This window comes from Meleagris gallopavo, chromosome 5 (genome assembly GCF_000146605.3).
Source record: "Meleagris gallopavo isolate NT-WF06-2002-E0010 breed Aviagen turkey brand Nicholas breeding stock chromosome 5, Turkey_5.1, whole genome shotgun sequence".
In the NCBI taxonomy this organism is placed as follows: domain Eukaryota; kingdom Metazoa; phylum Chordata; class Aves; order Galliformes; family Phasianidae; genus Meleagris; species Meleagris gallopavo.
In genome coordinates, this window is record NC_015015.2 from 4,684,226 (window position 1) to 4,699,907 (window position 15,682).

The 15,682-nt window shown below is 45.8% G+C and overlaps 1 protein-coding gene across 9 annotated transcripts in view; it reads right to left on the reverse strand.

The window, feature by feature from the left end:
• Positions 1 to 15,636, reverse strand: part of LOC104910947 (sn1-specific diacylglycerol lipase alpha-like) — a 31,867-nt gene extending 16,231 nt beyond the window's left edge. The window contains exons 1-4 of one of the 9 annotated variants that reach the window (XM_010710780.3): positions 15,580 to 15,636; positions 15,223 to 15,313; positions 4,331 to 4,586; positions 3,209 to 3,264 (exon numbers count right to left, since the gene is read on the reverse strand). The gene's annotated coding sequence lies outside the window, so the exon portion shown is untranslated. The other 8 variants (XM_010710782.3, XM_010710781.3, XM_010710779.3 and 5 more) reach the window with 8 other exon arrangements.
• Positions 15,637 to 15,682: the final 46 nt, after the last annotated feature.

A 15,682-nucleotide genomic window follows, 5' to 3' on the forward strand; every position in this document is an offset into this window, starting at 1 on the left:
GAGGTAAGTGACAGCAGAACAGCTTTACACTGACTAACAGGCTGTTCTCATCCCCAACCAGCCCCTATCAGTATGGATGAGAATCCCTAGAAGATTTTTCTATTGCATAAAAGCTCAAAGGGAACCTTGAAAGCCTGACTGCATTTTCAGACACAGGCTTCTGTCGCTGCAACTTCAGAGGGGATCCGTGCTTCTCCCTCCACATGGCCACCATCTCAGTGCATGAGAACAATCTTGAAATAAAACAAAGGATCGGGTTAAGTATTCCCAGAAGAAAAAAATATTTCCTTATTTCTGCTTGGAGAACACAGGCTTCTAAAGAAAGCTGCCAGCCCTGACCTGGCTCATGTAAGGCGTGCTAATTACAGTGAAAATCTGAAGAAAGCAAGAGCAGGAGGGAGAGAGAGCTAGACTGCAGCTCACACAAATGACAGCTTGAGCAAACTTTTCCTGCTGCTATAAATAATGCCCTGCAGGGCTCAGCATGCAGGATCCCAGCTCCCAGCACCTCACAGACCCCACAGGTTGGCCCCCAGCTCCAGAGGCAGCAGCTGACCTGTTCACATACATATCCACACTGCCTGCTGAAAGCCTCTCTTGCTTGCAGATTTTATGCATTTCTCTCTTCTGGCAACCCACTCCCCCATTATGCTGTCATTCTCTTACTCCTTTTCCTTTTTCAGACTCCACATTTACTGTGGTTTCCCTTAATTGCACTGCTTTGCAGCTCTCCATCTCTTTCTCCATGTTTTTGTTGCTAACATGCCCTGGAGTACCCCAACAGGGCTCCTCCTTCCAGCTGCTTACAGCTGTTCTCTAGCCCCAGGGCTTTGTCCATCAGGAACCTGAAGGAAATCACTGTGGAGTGCTGCACAGCTCACTGGACACAGCTCCAGCCCTCTTCTGGTTTAGGAAGTGATGCCCCACTTTCAGGCTCAGGGGAAATGAAAGCAAGGCAGTTTCTCTCCTGCCACTTCCTCCAGCTGGTAATGCAGATAAAGATGTCAAAGTCACATGCATGCAAGAGGCAGGAGAAAGCAATGACAGTGTGAGTCCCACACCTCTGTGCCCAAGCAGATCGACAGCTTCCTTTTTGTCTTAAAAACTTGGCTTCCCAGTGTTGCCCCAGTGACACAGGAAGACAGAACAAAGCTGGCATGGAATTCTGCCGTGCTCAAGTAGCTTAACTCCTCTTGAATCTCAGCTTTGGATGTGTGTGAGAAGGCAATAAGTCTATTTCCATTTTGCTTATGTAAGCAAGGGCGAATCAAGCCCAGGTTTCTCTGATCTTGCATTACATTTAAGTCATAACCAAGTCACATTTAACAGATGCATGTACATATCTTTATAAGTACTTTCCATAACCCAGAGCTAAAAGCCCTTTTCTCTTCAGATAGAGTCTCCAACAGATCTGCTCCTAAAGCCCAGCCCTGGTGACTGGGCCCTTCTGGCAGCTCCACAGTGCAGACACTCTGGCCTCATGAGTACCCCCTTCCCAGTGACAGTCAGAGGAGAAGCAAAGAAATCATTCCTGCTATTTAATGAGATAACTCAGTTCCATATGGGCCCATGGGAATTTAACAAGGTTCAACAAGGCCAAGTGCAAAATGCTGCATTTGGGTTGAGGCAATCCCAGATGTGTGTGCAGACTGGGAGAAGAACGTGAGAGCAGCCCTGCAGAGAAGGACATGGGGGTCCTAGTGGACAGAACAGTGGATGTGAGCCAGCAGTGCCCATCTGCAGCCCAGAAGACCAACTGTAGAAGCTGTGGGTGCTCCATTCCCAGAGATGCCCAAGGCCAGGCTGGATGGGGCCCTGGGCAGCATGGGACAACTAGCCTACAGCAGGGGCTATGGCAGGATGGGTTTTAAGGCCCCTTCCAACCCAACCATTCTGTGATTCTTGGTTCCTGTTGCCACAGAGCTTATGTAGACTTCTTCCGTCCCTTCTTATCTGCAGGTTACAAACAAACAAACAAAAAGTGGTAAGGTCATTCTAGCCTATATATACTGATATTTCTAATCCAAAGGAAAGAGCCAAACAATTTGGGAATAGTAGAACGTGACTGGTTCATTTGACAATTAATTTATCACTACAGACCCTGGATTTGGAACAGCTCACTACCATCTCGTCCTCTGCTCCCCAAACCTGACAGCTCAGTGCTGCAGGCAGCACAGCCACATAGTCTTGTCTTCAGGGAGGGTATCTCATATTTGCTCAGAATGTGCCAAATTAGTGCTCCCATGTTTTTCAGATGCCTGTCTCCTTCACATATCACCCATCTGCACCTCTCTGTTCTACTTCATGCAGCTCTTGCATAAATCCACTGTCAGAGCACTTCCCAATTGACTCTCCTTGCACCTGGAAGAACATCATGCCATGAGCTATTTCATTTGAGGACTGGAGGAGAGGGGAGCTACAGCAGGAATTCTCTGACAGAACATTCTTTGGCTTCAAGCAGTTGTACAGACATGAACCGCTCAACAAGGACTACAACTGTGGCTAACAACAAGCTGTATGTACAAAAGGAAATCAGAAATAATTCTTCCCCATGCTAATACAGCACAGGAAGCATGGGAGTGCACCAACCCTGGTGGTGCAGACTTAGGACTACTGTGGGAGGTACATAAAAGCAGCAGGACACTCGTCAGAACATAAATCAAAAGCAAGGTTACTAAAATATAGAGAAGCATGGAAATAAAATGAAAGGGATCAGAGATCACAAAAGAGGGACTGGGACAGAAGCTAGGTTATCTTCTCCCTGCCAGAGAGAAGCAGATAGAATTTAGTTACAAGCTTCATCTAAATGTCATCAGACTGAGGCAGTGAACTCCAAAAGAGAAAGGAACGAGATTGGCCACCTTATCTGTGAGCAAATAATACGAAGAGATATGTCAGACTACACAGCTCAGCTGCACAGCTTGCCTGGCACGCAACTACACAGCCTACTGAAAAGACACCTCCCAAGGCCACAGTTGGCTCTGTTGTATTGTTCTTTTCCAATAATGTGCTCATCCTAAAGCTGTCACTGGAGTCCAGGTCACAATTCAACGAGGAAAATGTCATCTTCCCTGAAGGAAATCAGCAAGGTCATCCTCAAAACATCAGTAAATCAGCAGTTTTAGCAAAACAAAGGAAAGCAGCAACTTCACTTCTCTATCAGTGATAAAGGACAGAAATTGATCCCTAATCTTCCTGCAGAACTTACCAGAGGAGAAGGGTTTATCCCCACAGAATGGGCAGGGCCATGATTTTAGCAGCTCTCTGAAAAAGGACGCATTCACAAATTATTTCTGCAAGAAGACCCTTTCTTGTAGCCTAGCAGATGATAATTCCAAATGCTAAATGAGTCTTCACACTCCAATTTATAACCCAAACAGGATTATAAGGGGGAAGAAAAAAAAGCTGTTTATTCAGATATATTCCAGGACAAGTGATTGGCTCTGAGCCAAGACAGAAAAAAACAGATTTAGACCATTAGACAAGAAAGTACTTTTTCCTCTCCTGCTGTAGGCAATATATCATTATCCCTGTAATTAAATTTTAGTGCCTTTGTGGCAATGTCTTCTGCAGAATTTATTTAAGTGTGGACTTTCTTTCCGTCTCCTTTAACTACAGTACAATTAACCATGAAGTGTTCACTCATTTCAAGCTTTTCAGTTGGGCATCAGAATTAAGTGCCTTGGTGGGAATGCTGCAATCATCTTAAAATAGAACATGAACACAAGACCTGTAGTTTGGCAACTTTCACCTTTGTTGAAAGTGAATTTTCAAAGCTTAAAAAGTTTTAGTTCACCTTTTCCAGTTACAGCACGATTCAGATCCTCATCCTTGATGAGAGCTCAAAGGCCTCAAAACAGTATTATATGGCAGTTAACCCAAGTGATTAATGCATAATCAAGCACCTAAGTATCAGGCAAAAGCCTAGCTCAGGTCTGTAACCTCCTGCATCACATAATCCTGTGTTACTTCGTTCTTCAATTTCTGGCACTTAAATTCTGAAAGCAGGCAAACAATCAAGCCAAGTTCTTTTCTGGGCAACGTGGGAAAGCATTTCCAGTACTGTACTTTCTGCACAGTAATTACAGGAGTTATGTCTGCATTCTTGCAGAAACATTTTGCTCAATTTAAACTCTGCACAGATCTCAGAGACCACCAAGCCTAGCCCACAGCACCGGCGAACCACAACAGCTTTGACTCAAAATGAGATCTGTGTGTATGACATCACAACAACTGCAGAAGATCATCATCTTGTCAGATGGCTCCAATTCTTTTCCCAAAATAGGACTGTAATCACAAACTCTGAACAGGGGATCTCCTCAGCACTCACCAACAGATCACAGGACAACTGCAGCTGGATGCCAGGTATGTTCTCACAGCTCTTCATGTTCCTTCCTCTAGTCAAATACCTGGGCTTCTGGCATCGGACTGCCAAATTGTGGTGACCTTAGGAGAACATGCTTGCTTCTCTTCAGTCTCTTCCCTCTGTTTAGCTGCAGGGAGCTATCAGGCAGCTCAGTTTTCCACTCCTTTCTTTCTTTGAAACTTGCAGTAGCACTGAGGTGCAAAATACTGTAGTAACTTCACTGCATGGGGAAATCATCATCAGAACCAGTTAGTGATCAGTTTATGGTTGGAAGCAAGAGAATTAACAACTCATTTCTACATATTAGCGTCACTATTCATATGAACACCCAATTATTTTGTACATCTTAGGATGCACAACATTCAAAACATTCAGTTGAGAGAGTCACACCAGTAGGCCAAAATGATCACTCTCGAACAAAACTACTGGTAGAATGATGCCATAAATAATTCACTGACAGCTCAATGATCTCTCCTGGCACCACTGAAACTTTAAGGATGCTCCAGCCGCCAGAGTGAAGTTAATCTGGAGAAGGAAAAAAGTATATAAAGGACACCAGAATGACCCCAGCACATTTCCACATACACACATCAGTTTGCAACATGGACAGCTACACATGCCTTCTCCCCTCTCCTTCCTCACCCCTCGTACTCCCATTCTTTCCCCTAACTACCCAGGAAGAGAACAAACAGAAGAAAATAGGAAGTGTATGCATTTCCATATAGGAAAGAAGCAGAAGATTTGGTTTCTAAGACGTGTTAGGTTATAGGGTAAACCTTCCAATACCGTTGGTTGGATAAGAGTTAGAAAACAGTAATTTTCTCAGGACAGAAGTCAAAGAATCCAGAAATAAAACATCAGGAGGAGGGAAGGAAAGAAGTCAATGATTGAGTCAGCAGCAGCCAGCCACCTTAACACAGCACCCAGGCATCAAGTTCTGCTCACGCTGCCAGCAGGGCTGTGGTGACCCCGTGCCATCTACCCCTGCCAGACACCAGAGCAGGTGCCACAAGCACACAGCCACCTCCAATTTTCCTTCAAGTGCCTACAGCTTCAGGACATGTCAGCTTCAGTGCAATCTGACAAGATTTGCTGCTGATTGTCGCAGTTAAGAACAGTATTTTTAGGATGGGTTTTTCCTCCCTCCACCCGGAAGCTGAAGTCACGTTCTTTAAATAGCTCCAAGTCTTCAGTAGGTGCCCTTAGCATAAGGTTGCAGAGAAGGCAGAGCTATCCTTTAAATGAACCACTCAAAACCTTTTCTGTACACATAACTTAACTCAAATTGCTTTTTATTGTGCAAATAAAACATAAAGCATAAGGACTAAAAGGAAATGATATCGTTCCCATTGAGCACAGAGGAGTGAACACCCCTGCACTCCCCTGCAGCTCAGAGCCAGGTGTGAGCCACGCCACTGCCTTTGGTCACGGGCCAAATTGTGTTGACTTTGCTACAGGTCAAAGAACCAGGATGTGCAGCTCAAAAATTACGCATGTGTGAAAGCAACATCAAAGTGCACTTTGTAAGTGCAAAATGATGGGTTTTACTCACATAAAAGGATCCATTTTAATATCCAAACGCCTTCTTTCCCTGAGCCTTCAGCTACTGTGACAAACTGCAAAAGCCACCAAATTCTCTCTCTAAAAGAGCCATTGGTGCTGAGCAGAAGCCAGGAAGGCATTGCCCCCAAGCAGGTGCAAGCCTTGCACTGAACTGAGCTGAAAAACAGCATGAGAAAGGACAGGAGCATGGCATAGTCCTGCATTTTGAACAATAGGCAGCAGCTCACTACAGTGGACACCAAACAGCCATCTCTGCCCTGAACATGAGCTCTGCTTTAAGTGTAGAGGTAGAAGTTGAATCAGAAGTATTTCATGTGGAACATTCATTCAGACCAGGTTGCTAACCTTGCTTCCCAAGCACCACTCCTTCGTGGGGTGCCTGAGTTCTCACCCAGCAGAAATATGCAGCCTTTCTGCTGCCCCCCACACGCTAAGGGCACTGAGCTGCTGACTTAGGAAACAGCAGCAGGGCAGGCTCATGCATCTCCTTGTCCAGCTTGTAATTAACTCTGCGGCCATGAGCCAGCGAGGCAGCCTTGAGGACACTGCACAAAATCCCATCTCTTCAGCAAAGAAATACTATGGCTAGGGGGAGGATGCATTATGCTTGTTTCCCACTCCAATCAAAGATGCAATCTTTTCCCCACCTTTCTTGACAAATCCCCTTAGATTTGAGAACTCAAGCCCTTGCATATCCTCTCTGTTCCCATAGGAACCTAACAGCCACAACTGCTTCCAACCTCATCTCTTCTCCCAATAGCAGAAATATCAGATGAAGTCTTGGTAGCCTTGCTTCTCTGCAGCAGGAACATTATGCATATTTGAAGAAGAGCTAAAGATAACACATCTCTTCCACTCTTGTTCCCTCCAGAAAGGGAGGGTCACTGAGTCAAAGACCTTTCTCTTATCCTCCTTGATTATTTGGCACCTGCCATTTTTACCTCTCCAAAGAGGTAGAATTTAAACAAAAACTTCATTATCAAGCACCCGCTTCAGGAAAACTCCTGTAGAGAGGTAGTTGGGTGGGTGCAAGGCTGCTAAGCAACCATCACAACCTTCACCTAAAGCACAAGGAAGCCAGCAGGCACGTTGTTGCAATGCAGGATCTCCTGGTTCTCTGGGCTGTGATGAGCAAGAGTCCCAGCATGGTGCCCTCCGGCACTGCCCAGTGGGAGTCTGGCACTTCCAGCAGCAGGAGACCAATCTGCAGCTCCTCCTGTCAAAGCAAAAGCTGTGAGCACATTGGCATGACCAAGTAGTCCACACCAGGAAAAGGATCAGGGGGTTCGCTCACACTCTCCACCCAAAAGGTTTAATATTTGAGGAAGGAAATCAAGTGTGTTAGACAAATGAAGCCTGTTGAAAGTACTGAAAGTTCAACTTGCTCTTTCTTCAGGAGTGTTTAGCCCTCATGGTTTAGACCAGAGGCTGAAGAGCTGTATTTTCTCACGCTCGCCAAAGGGAGTGTTCTGGCATAACACCAGGTAACTTCCAGTTGAACAGTTTGCAAAACAAATCTACGTGAACATGGCAGTTTTCATGTCATAAATCAGATAATTTGAAGTGAAAAGGTTCCTGATTCCTTTAGCCACATCCTTTTCTGCATTTGCACTCAAAAGAAATTCATTTCATGACCACGATATACAGAGCAGCTACATAAAATGCAAGCAAAAGCAACAAGTACCATTTCTCCCCATTCTGCTTAACTCTGTTATGTTCCAAAAAGCATGCCTTCCCACCTATTGCTGTGATCACACAGGTGAGGTCTCATTCCTTGCACACACAGTTAGGTGGGAAGCAAGACAAGAGCCTTCTGTCTTTTGCCATCTTCTGTTCAATTAAAAACCCATCCATTACACTGATGTCAAGTCGTCTTCTGTCTATAACAAATTAGTTAGCTAGAGTTAGCTAGAGAAGCAACTGGAAAAGCAAAAGTTTTCAGAGGATAAATATTATGGCATCTTGGGACATAAAGGCCATTGGCTTGTTAATTGAACATCATTAGTGTCTTAGAGGATAATGAGCTCAGAGAACAAGATACGCAGTGCCGCCAACTTCCACATTCCCTTAAGCAACTCCATCTTCTCCCCTGCTCACCCATGCAACCTGCCTCAGTCTGGGGAGCTAACAGAAGCACCCATGCACCCAGGAGATGTCATACATCTTACTTTATATGAATGTGCACGCTCTCATTTCAGAGGATACAGTGAATTTCCTTCTACCCTCTTAACACAAGAAATATTTCTGAGAGACCAGTCATTAATAGCATTAATACCTCAGAACAGATCTGTTATTTCACCTCCCCGGTTCTGCAGCACAGCCTCAAAATACAGAACAACTTCTTAACAGACTTTCATTAAGCGTCATGCCAGAAGTTAAAGTCCCACAAAGCCTCATTTCCTCTTCTTGCCCTCGATACTGAACACTTTGTTCATTAATCTCTGTCCCCACAAACGTCTGCTGTCTGAGACTTGCATTTAACGTCGCCCAACCACCCCAAGCTCCTCCATACCCACAGGCACAAAGGGTACAGGAGAATAAAGAACCAGACAAGCTCTGGGTCAGATGAACGGCACACAGCAGCACGCTCAATTTACCGCTCTTTACTGCTTCCACTAGAAGGAAAAACACTATTGCTGAAGTAATACCATCTTCTTGGGTCCCGGTCAGAGTAGTTCATCACAAAATACACATGGTGCGTCCCAAAGAATAAAGATTTCACCAACCTCAGAGTTCCTAACAGGAGGCTTTCACGACATTCCAAGCAGCAAATAGTTGAGGAATCAGGATAATCAGGGACATGAATGTTTCCCACACTGTGAAGAGCATGGTTTGTGTTGTTTTTTCCCTTCAGTGCAAGTCCAGCCACTCAGGGCCGGCACAAATGCACGTCCAGCAAACCTGCACACTTGGTTACAGAACTGCAAAAGCGCGCCTAGCCATCTCTCATCTCTCCTTTCTCCAAATACCTGCTGCCCACCTCACAGAGGATTTTCAGGCTTCCCACCCACCCCTCCCTCAACGAGCTCACACACCTCCCTTCACTGGCACTAATTAAACACAGCTGACACTTCCAGCATTTGCACAGAGCTCATATGCCACACACTCCCAATTCACCAACTCTGTAAATAGGAGCAGCAGGAAGCCGCTGTGAGGCACTTGAGATACAACACCTTCTCAGCCACCCCTTCATAGGAGAATGAGCCCTTTCTGCAGCACCCTGTATGGTTCCCACCCCAAAAACGGCCTGCACTAACTCCTCCACCTTTATCCAAAGTGAGAGCAAGGCCTCAAAGAATTGATAAATCCCCTTTTCCACCAGCAGAGAGCTGGAGTCCTATAAAAAAGAAGATAAACAATTAACTAATCAACTACATGCACCCAGCTAAGAGCTTTCTCTCAGCCTCTTCTAAGCTAGGACAATCTGGAGGCATCCAGGGCAGCTCTCCATTTGCGAATGTCCCAGTTTCCCACTGAGTTAAAACTGATGGTGGCTCCTGAGGTACTCCGAAAGGTTTGCTCTTAGAGAGCTGGAAAGAAGACATCTTCCTTTTTCTTCTGTCCCCAAAAACCAACAGGGAAATAGACTTGTTTCCAAAAGCACAGTACTGAACCAGGGAAAAGTAGGAAATTCAGAGGGGAAAGGGATTCTGGTGAAAGAATAACAGGGCTTCCTGCAAAGTGGAGTTCTACCGGCACAGTTCTGTGAGGGCATTCTGCCCTGCACCCCACTCATGTCACTGAGGTTCGAGGAAAGCTGGACTCTTTCCCATTTTAGAACACAGACATCTCAGGAAAAGCAGCTCTCTCTCCCTGTGCTCTTCATTGTTCGTGTGCCAAGTGGTTTTTGCCTCATATTAACCTCGGATGGAGGACTTGAAAGAGCAAGTAGCCTCTTTCTACTGGAAAATAAGTGAAAATGGCAAAGGTGAGTAGAAGAGCAATCGCGTAGCATTCATATAGAGAATCTGTCATTGAAGAAATCTGTCACTTCTTTCCATACATTCTGCGCAGGGAAGAGCATCCACCACAGTGTAACAGAAGTCACAAATTGCTGCTTCTTTGCTTTCTTTTGAGGAATAAGCCAACCCACCATTCAATAGAGCAAATTGGAACTTTCATTTCCGCTGACCAGGGACCACAGCCACGCCATCCCTCTAAGTACAGAGGCTGAGGTTCATAGTTGAATGCTCTCATTTACTGAAGCGGTTGTCACTAGCAGACGCTTGAATGCCATGGAGATGGTGACAAACAACAGAATGAGACAGCACAGTAACAAGAGGAGAACTATAGTGTAAAAGGTTCGGTCTGGCAGAGAGGTGATGCACTTGCACCTTTTAAAAGACAGATCATCTCAGCAGGGAAGAGCCTGGAACACAACATACAGACTGCTGGGCTAGAAAAACTTCTCCACTTCACAGAATCATAGAATGGCTGAGGTTGGAAGGGACCTTAAAAGCTCCCCCAGCCCTATGCCTGCCCATGGGCTGGCTGCCTCCCATCAGCTCAGGCTGCACAGGGCATCATTCAGCCTGGCTTTGGGCACCTCCATGGAGAGAAGAAGAGCTGAGGCAGACATTCTTCAGCCAATGCGCTTCCAAAAGAGGTCTTGTTTTGCGTCCTGCTGCAAGCAAGCAGCAAAGCTGTCCACTTACTGCTCCTGAGTCAGTTAGCAATGGAGAGCTGCACTGAGTTCATTGACTGCTCCGAATTTCAAAGAGTGACATCTGAGCTAAATTTCAGCAAGGAAAGAATATCCATTTTGGATGTGCCAAAGAGAAGTGTGCATAAAGAGAAGTTACAAGATAGAATCAAAATGGCCTGGGTTGAAAAGGACCACAATGATCACTTAGTTTCAACTCCCCGGCTATGTGCAGGGTCACCAACCACCAGACCAGGCTGCCCAGAGTCACATCCAGCCTGGGTTGAATTTGGATGAAAAACACTTCTGATACAATCCAGTAATACAGTATGCGAGGTAACAGAAGATAGGAATTTCTTTATTTAGGACGGTCGTAGGCTGACTGAGATACTGCAAACTCAAAAAAAGCATGTGACTTGCTCCTGTGTTAAGGGAAGCGAAATAGTTAATTTCCCACGAGAGAAAATAGCAGAGCTTTGCAAGATCATTTGGCAGATCACATGGGGAAAAAGCAAGCCTCCAGAGGCTCAGACTTCTGAGCTGGCATCTATATTCTAAAACCACATTGAGGCTTTACCTACAGCTGTAAACACAGCAAGCATGTTACAGAAACTGTGCCAAATAATTTTTATTTTTCTTCGTGAAAGATGCAGAGCTGTGTGAATTCCAACTTTATACATAAGAAATCTGAGAAAAACGTTCTGGGGAGAAACGTGCTTCAAGTTTTTATCCATAGCAACCTGCCCTTTTTATGGCACTTACTGCAAGAACACCATGCAAGATACTGAATTTTGCCACTTCTTCCTATTATCCAGTACAGGATTCAGTCTGCCTGCATCTGAGCTCAGGATACCCCGCAGGTCTGTGCTATGCACCATCCCTCTAGGCCAATAAACCAAACAGAAGGTACACAAGAAAGACACAGCAAAGGCTTAGAGCACCTACACATTTATGGTACTATTGACTAGTTAATTACTCCTATACCTACATCCTGCATCTATAAGCACTGGATAAAATCATCTCACCGCATCGCTACAAGAGGAAGAAAATCTCACAGCAACAAACTCAGCATAAGCAAGTCTCTCGCTCTGCAAGTGTAGTTCTAAGCTCTTCAGTAACACAACAGCCTCACTGTTTAGGTGCTTCAAGCAAACCTTCCCATCTCACATGTCAACAAACTGCACCAAGTCAGGCATCGCAGCAGTAAGGGCAGCAAACAAGAATCCTGCAGGGGGCCATCAGTGCCCTCCCACCCCTACGGGCAAACTGGAAGCTTGGGGGTTAAAAACACACAGCAAAACTCCCTACACTCTGCTTGCAATGCAGATTTTCTACTCTTGCTGCAAGGAAGGTGAAGATAATCTGCTTTCTTTTTTAATTTAATCTTTTATCTTGTCATCTTTTCAAGTGCATCAGGTGTAAGAGGTAAGGGACCTGGACTCCTCTCACTGGATGGGGCAGAAGAAAAGGTAACAAGGAAGAAGGAAAAGAATGGAAATGAAGAAATAAATGGTTGAAAATAGGGGGCACATTTTTTCCTCCCCAATGCTCAGTAGGAATTTCATTCAAAATCATCAAGGTACAGCAGTATTCTGTTCTGCATTCAAACTCAAATTTTGTGTATGTTTTATGCTAGGACATTCTACTTCACTGTATGTGGCTCCTTCAAAGCCTGCAATAGCACTGCAAACAGTTAATTGCCTTCTCCAGCAGACCAGTTAAGGGTATGTTAGTTTCATAATGCATTTGGATCCATATGCCAGGCACCACATGACAAACTCAGGCACTCAAACAAGCCAGCAGGATTAGAAGAGTGCTTAGCATCTTGTACTACAGAATCATACGTAGAGCAATTGCACTCAGAGGAGACAGGATGCATGTTGTACTATCAGAGAGCAGAGTGAGATTTAGGTGTTCAGGTTTCCACTGGACAAACTTTTCCCATTTTTTCCTTAACTCCCATTTCTTCACATTTAAAAGCTCACAGCTAGATAGATAGATTCTGCTCCAGGGAGGTTTTTAAGGTTTTTCCCTCAGATTTCTCTTCAGAAAAAGTAAAGCCACCAAGTGTTAGCTTGAAGCTGAAGGAATGTAGTTCTAACTCAAGTATTATAGACATTCCCACCACCATGAAAAACATGCCCTGCATGTTTGTTTTGGCAGACATGGACTTGAATGCCATTATCATGTATGTACAGTGCAGAATAAAGAAGATACCCACACAAAGCTTCAAATTAAAAGTTTGATTTACTCGAGAAGAATCTGTTCCAGCATGAATAAACATCCCAAAGCTATCCACATATCTCACAAGTCCCGTTGTCAGAGTACAGATAACGCAAAGAGGGTGGTGACACACTGGAACAGGTTGCCCAAGGAGGTTGTGGATGCCCCATCCCTGGAGGCATTCAAGGCCAGGCTGGATGTGGCTCTGGGCAGCCTGGTCTGGTGGCTGGCGATCCTGCACATAGCAGGGGAGTTGAAACTAACTGATTGTTGTCCTTTTCAACCCAGGCCATTCTATGATTCTATGATAAAGGGCACTTTCATAAACCCCTAAGTCTTCCTTCTAAGAATCAACCAGCCCTAAAGCTCTCTAAAAGCAGATGAAAATAACGTCACTGCTTAAAGCATCTCAATGGCCGCCTTACTGAACATAACTTCCTCAAAAACTGCTGCTGAATACCGCTCAGGAGGTACTTATCCATCTGGATCGTTGTCAGAATCTGATCATCAGCTGTAAGCAGGGGCTACTAATTGCCACCTGGGTGGCAAGTTGAAAAGTGAAGCTTTCACAGACAACAATAAGGGCACAGGCAGATTCCCCATCACAGAAACTACCAGAGCAGTTTCTTGAATTACTAGAGTAGCTGTAAAAACTTTCGCTGTGCGAGGAAAAAGTCCCAAGCATCCTTCCCCCAGCAGCAGAGAGAACAGAATCCCCTCCAAATTAATGTAAAAAAGATCATGACACTGCAGGCAAGGCCGTAAGTGATTCAAAGTCCCCCCTCACCTCCCAAAGTCAAGTAGCCTACCAAGCATATTGGGGTTTATGTTCTTGAATGTTAGCAGTCCTGCAATTCTGCAGGCCTCCAGCTTGCCTGAAAGGCATCTGCAAAAGCAAAAAGTCTGATGTTTGCATTGCTTTTGGAGAGTTTTCTAAGTCATGGAGGCTGGAAGGAGCATGTGAATCCTATTTGAAAATTCATACAATTCTACTGTAACACAGAAACCAAAGTGACCTAGTTTTGAGACTCCGTCTCAAGATTAATTCACTTCTATGATGAGGCTGCACCTGAAATACCCCGTGCCCATTTTTGTCTTTGGTACTGTAAAAAGCCATTAAAACATCTGCATCTTCAACACCCTAAGACTAAAGCTCACATCTCAAGGATGCAAGCTCCATTCCCACCGAATAAATATTTCTGGCCTTCTCACTTTTCTTAATTGTAATCACTCACAGTGTTGCACAACTGTTCCTTCCTAGGGCTCAAAAAGAGGAACAGGCAGACACAGCAGAGGGAAGTTTGCCCTTTTAATTGCACATTTCCAGTGACGACTAAGCTATCAGAAGCCACAGACATCCCAGTTTCTAAGAACTCTGATATGATTCTGCAGACAGCGATCAAAAGGATCTAGTCCAGTGCCTTAAAATGGAACTCTCATCAAACTTCATTTTATAGAACAGCGCTAACAAGGTTGGTGCACCAGTACATAGTTCACAACACCAAGCCCAGAACTTTGCAGCATACTACAAAGGGAGCAAAGTTTTACAAACACAGCATTGTTTGGTGAGCCCCAAATAGTGATCAAAAGGGGGAATCTGTCCTGCTCCTTTCTGAATTTTAGTTACAGAAGTTCCATACTACATCCCTCACCTACAGTGGTGTTTCTTTCTGGATCTTGCCCATTAACCATCACAGGGCTGCTTGCCTGCACATTCACCAGGCTGAGCAGTAATCTGATCAGCAGCTTTAGGAACCCAATGCAATTTTTATGACACAGAAAGCTAACACCTAGGACCACAAATAGCTTCACTTAGATAACGTTCTCTATTTTAAAGCCTTTCCAGCGGTGACCAATTCCTCTCCAATCTCACACAAACCCCCTGAATGGTTTAGACAATTCCCCACACACCACCCATTCCACTAAAGCAGATGTCATAAAAGCCAGAGATTAAAGAATTTGGCTTTGCAGAAGACACTTTCTACAGTTTCATTGTCTCCCAACCAGGGCTATTTTTAAAACACTTTGCCCGACCACAGGATCTCTGAAGCTTCTCCTCACTCAACCAGAAAGCAGCAGGATGCAGCCACACACCTCCAGGTAATGCAGGCTTTTATCCTGTAATCTCACCTTGGCAGAGGTTGCACTTTCACACAGAACCATTTTCTTCCAACAGATCATCAAGGATCAGCTTCCAAGACACGACACTTACACCAGTGTATAGTCTACCTTCCCGCTCAGATCTGGCTCTGTGCACCAGGACCTGCAGAGCCAGCAACCACCAGCTCCATGCTCCCCACGTCCCAAGCACACAGGCAGGCAGGCGGCAATCCCCACAACGCTCACAGCATGGATCCTGGAAGCCCGGCAACGCCCCGGCTACAACACCTCGGTGACGCATCCCTTCAGAAGCAGGCACATCTCTGACCTTAACTACAGACGGGGCTGGTCGCCCGCTGTGGCAGACACATGGCACAGGAGCACTCGTGGTGCTGGGGAACTTCTCCAGACGCCGGTCCCTGTGGAGATATGACGAAGGCTGAGAGACGGAACCCGCGTGTCACACCCACAGCACTCAGCCCACCTCCCTCCAGGCGGGCAGCGACAGCACGGCCAGCGCGGTGCCCCCGAAACTGCCTGCGGGAAGAGACCGGCTCCTCCCATAGAGCCACATCGCAGCAGTGTCCCCGCTGGAAGCCAAAGGGCGGCAGCGACAGCCGGTGGGACGCGGCAACGCGGGGGCGAGCAAAGAGCAGGGAGCAGCCGCAGCCCCAGCCCCAGTCACCTCAGTGCTAAGGGCTGGAGGCCGCCCAGGCCGGCACCTGCCGCAGGGCCTCCTCCCTTCCCCTCCGGGCCCTGCCCTGCCCTGCTCTCTCCCCTCCTCCCCT